Genomic DNA, 5211 nt, shown 5'->3' on the forward strand with positions numbered 1-5211 from the left:
GTTTGTTTTCTTAGCAAACCTCAGCAACACTGCTGTGCTTTCTATCGGCTATTTCACAGAAACAATTGTTATAGAACTAAAAACGGGGGTGAGCGAGTCGTGCTTTGGACTGGTCTCGGTGCGAGATGCCTACGTATCTTCTGCGTGGGGAAGAATCAAGTCCAAAACGTAGTTCTAGTTATGAGGGGTAGAGCCCTTTATATAGGCGCTTCGGAGTCAGAAGTCGAATGGAAGTACGATTCCGTGTATCAGACTTCTTATTGAAGTGTGCCTCGAGGCAAGAGATAAGATAGAACTCTTATCCTCTCGTTGTTGATATTTATCTGAACTCCGAGACGTTTATCTGTTAGAATCAGGTGTATTATAGAACTTGTATTTGTAACCGGACCTACAGTTGGGCCTCTATTAATTACGAAATTAATATCTAAGAGTCTCACGCCCTATTTAACTGGGCTTTAGTATTCTTGGGCTTCTAATATCAAATAATAATTAAATATTATTTCTAACCCATATCATTTGCCCCCAACTTTCGACAAGTTTCGTAGAAACTTTTCAAAAGTTGCTGAGACCTTATCGGCTTTCCGAGCTTCGTTCATTACGCGAGAAAGCTAACTTCTGCCAATTCTTATCACCCAAGGTCTGAAGTTTCATAAATAGCGCAATGATCTCGCCGATCTTGACTACTTTGAGATAATTCGAGAGATGATTTGAATTGACTGTATAGTAAAGATAGCTCTGTTTCGTGTCCTTCGGGATTGCATTTCATTTTTTTATTGGAATATCAGAAGATACGAGTCCTTTTTATGACCTTCTGAGTATCCTTTTCAGATGTATGCTTGTAATGGTGCTCTCGAGCATTTCCGTATTTTTTCAAGGCTTAATTCAATTAAATTGGAGTTTCTACGATTAAATTCCAATTTTCTAGAATTTTTTGAGCCTATGAAGAATTTTCAAAATATTTTTTGAAATTAAAATCCCAATTTTACTATTTTTCCTGATTTTTCAGGAATTTTTCTTGTGTTTTCCAATTCTTAGGAATTCTCAGAATTTAATTAAAGAATTAAATAATTCTTTAATTGACCATTCAATCCTTGAATGAGAAGTGTCTCCTGGGCGTGCCTTGCCACGCCAAGGAGACATGTATAATACCACGCCTAGGAGACATGTCTCCTGGGCGTGGTTGCATTAAGCCGGCTAAGGCTGGTTCTTATGATGCTTCCTTGGCGTGCTTAGACACGCCAAGGAGACATGTTATGTGCCACGCCCAGGAGGCATGCCTCCTGGGCGTGGATGGATGATGTCCGTTTAGGATTGCCAAGTTGATGCTTCCTTGGCGTGCTTTGGCACGCCAAGGAGGCATGTTCTTAACCACGCCTAGGAGACATGTCTCCTGGGCGTTGGCAAGAAAGGCCTATCATAGCTCGTCAAGTTGATGCTTCCTTAAGGCACGCCAAGGAGGCATGTTTACTAGTACGCCTAGGAGACATGTTTCCTGGGCGTGTATAGGTGAGGCCTGTCCTGGCTGATTAAGATGATGCTTCCTTGGCGTGCCTTACCACGCCAAGGAGGCACGTTGTTTAACAGGCCTAGGAGATACGTCTTCTGGGCGTGGGTTGGTGATGCCCATCACAAGTTGAAGAAGTTGTTGTTCTCTAGGCGTGCCATGCCGCGCCTAGGGAACATAGTTTTTGACCAACGCCAAGGATACGTGGCTATGAGATAATCGACGCTTTTGGTTAACAAGTGAATGTGCCCTGGGCGTCGCATGCCTCGCCAGGGAAACATTGTGCGTACCACGCGTAGGAGTCATTTTTAGGACTATAGTCGTGTTATATGTTGTGGGCCTTAGTCTATAAACTTGTCAGGCCTATATTTCGAATTATTCTTTTATTTTATTTTTGTGAGTGTCTTCAGGAATTCTCGAGACCCTTCTAGAATAGGTTCGAATTTTTCAAAATCATGGGCTTCCCGCCTGTGACCTGGGTTTGTGACCGGCCCAAAGCCCAATTTACTGGCTGTAGCCAGTTCATTTTAGGGTTTACCGGCAAGTGAACGGGTTAAGCTTTTTCTATATAATGTGTGACTTGAGATTTCATTTCTCATTTCACACAATAGTTTCCAAGTTCAAGAGCTAAAAATCCTCCCAAATACTCTCAAACATCCTCTAGTTTTTTGGCGAGTTTCTAGGCGTATCTCCGGCAATCTTCAAGTTCTTTCCAGATTCCGATCGATATTCGAGACTTTTTCCAGATTCCGGCCGATATTCAAGGCGTTTTCCAGATTCCGGTTAATCTTCATCCTTTCTTCACCTATTTCTGGGTTTCAACCTTCATCTGAAGAATATCAATGGCGGATTCTTCATCCTCACAGCAATCCCAGCTTTCACAGCAACCTACAGCTCGTTCGCGCGCCAACCGAGGTAAAAAATCCCTCGTCCATGCTAGTGTTGTTTGTCTTAGGGATTTACTAAGTGAATTTGGTCAAGCCTTTCCCAATCTACTTCACTTAGATGCTTATAAATATCCTTCTAAATACGATCAGAAGGACGTTGATGCCATTGCATATCTTTTTGGCATTAACGGGCCTTATCGGGCCATGGCCCCAGGCCCAAACGATCGAGCCTGTTATCCCAAACCTGGGGCCATAAGGATTTATAAAGAAACTTTTTACGCGGGCTTCAGATTGCCTCCTCCCGAGTTTGTTTTTAGATTATTGGCCGAGGCCCGTGTTTGTCCAACCCAACTCCAGCCCAACGGCTGGAAATTCATCTATTGCTTCCTAGTTCAGTGTAGGAAACACGGCATTGAGCCCAGTGTTTCAGTTTTTAGATATTTGTTTAAATTTGTCAATGCGCCCAATGACGAGGGTTGGGTCAAGATCCAATATAGGACCCTAGCCCGTAGCATCTTTGTTTCGGGTACGGCGCCCGATTCCCTCCCCCACTGGAAAAAACAGTGGTTTTACTTATATTTGGACGACGCGAACTGGGCCGACTATTTTTATTCGGACTTTAGCAGAGCCGAAGATGGGCCTGTTAGGTCCTTAAAACTGGGGGTGGAGGAAGAGGCCGCCATAACTATTTTAACTGGAGACTGCCTCCACCATTGCTCGGTGCTCGTTTCTGAGGCTTCGCTCCAGGAATATGGGCTGAGCGATTTGGGCCCAGAGGGTATTATCCTTTTTTCTTTTTCTTTATTTTTTGTTTCGGGCCCGTATGTTTGGTTATGTCTTCTAACCTTTCTGGGCTTTTTTGTTTGCAGCCAAGGAGAGATTGGGCGCGATTTTCGCCAAAAGGGAGAAGGCCGCGACGAAAGTCGTGGAGACTGAGGTCCAACGGGTCAAGCGGCCCAGGAAGGACGGGGCTCAAGAGGTCGTGGAAAAAATCCAAGCCTTTTTGGCTCCGAAGCCCACGGCCGTTGAGGAGGACCCGAGCCCGTATGTGGTCCAATGGGGCCTCCTCAACAAAGATACCGTTGTTGGGGATGCAAGGGCCGCGGCGGAGTGGTCCAAAAATGTGATCACTCCCCGAGATAGGGCCCATGTTGTGGAGTCCTCCGAGGACCTCCAAATCGAAATGCTGGGGGCCCAAGCCGTGGCTACGGTAAAATCCGAAACCTTTTGTTATTTTACTTTGCATTTTTATTTCACTCGTAATTTTTCCTTTTTGTGGAAAACTTTCTAACTTAGAAAATTTTCTTTGTTTCATCGTTCGCAGATGAACACCTACCTCCAAGCGGCCGTCCACAACCTGAAAACGGTGAGGGCGGAGAAGACGATCGCGGAACGCGACCGCGATCGTTACTTTGACGCCTCAACTGCCAACTTTGAGCAGTTTAGGAGGGTGGAGGCTGAACTGGTGGCTGAGCAGGAGAAGGTGCGGTCATTGGAAGCGGAGTTGGCGAGGGTGCGCCAAGAGGCGATCGCCGATTTTAAGGCATCGCCGGAATTTGACGAGCTCCTCGCGGCGGAGTACGACGCGTCCTTTCCCGAGACTTTCAAGTCCTGTTGGGAAAGGATCATAGATGAGGTGGGGGCCCAAATTGAGGGAGTTACCCTGGAGCGATTCCCGGTTCCTAAACTCCCCGGAGAAGAAACCCCTTCTCCGATGGCGGTAGAGGACCTCGAGGGGTCGCATCTAGTTGACTCTCAAGATGGGGAGGTCCCTACCGAGGATCATATGATCGAGGATCCCATCCAGGATAAAGAGGATCTTGGTGAGGACGAGGAGGCCCAAGACGAAGCCCAGGAACAGGGGGCCCAGGACCGGCATGCCCAGGAGAAGGAGGCCCAGGAGAAGGATAAAGCCCAAGAGGATATTTTCGACGATGGGCTTCCTTAGACTAGGCCTCCCTTCAGCCCTGCGTGGCTTATTCTTGTACTTATTTAACTTATCCGGATATTTACACCCTTCGGGGTTTTAACTCCTTTATTTAAGTTACCTTTGTTTCACACTTTGCTTATCATGCCTTTAATATTCTTTACTTAGGATATTTTTAGATTGTCTCTAGTAAGATCTGTTAATTCAAATCTCGAAATAGTCACGGGACTTTAACTTTCATGAATCGGGACTAATTCAAAGTTATTTTTACTTAGAATTTTAAAACTCCAAATCATCTTCCAACGATTAGGTTGGGCTTACAGCTTGGATTCTCGTAATCATTTTTTATGATTGGGATAGCCCATCAGGGTCGTTGACTTTTAACAGTCATATTTGGAATTTACTTAATATCTTTTCTCAGCTTCAAGCCTTTATCCTTTTTCAGGATGTTTTATTCGAAGGTAAGCATAAGCCCATAACACTTTAACAAAATCAAGGCTAAAAATCCTCGGGACTTTCATTAATATCATAGTAAAAGAGATAAACTAAACTTGAATTCAACTACATGGCAGTGGTCAACATGACCTTATTCTTGCGATAACTACTAAATTTTACTATCATAAGATAAGCATTAAATATAATATATCTTCAAGTTGGTCGCATGCCAACTTCTGGGGACTTCAACTCCTTCCAAGGTTTGAAGCTTGTATGAGCCATGGCCTGTAACAGTCTGTTAGATATAATTGATGATTACTAATGTTCTTAAAGTTTGTTTTAGAACAGGAGTGATCAGAGTTTAAGCTGGAAGCTGATCAGAGTTTGATGAAGCTGATCAGAGTTTAGTAAAGTCTGACCAGAGTTTGATAAAGTCTGATCAGAGTTTACATAGTCAA

Source organism: Daucus carota, chromosome 1 (assembly GCF_001625215.2).
Source record: "Daucus carota subsp. sativus chromosome 1, DH1 v3.0, whole genome shotgun sequence".
NCBI lineage: Eukaryota > Viridiplantae > Streptophyta > Magnoliopsida > Apiales > Apiaceae > Daucus > Daucus carota.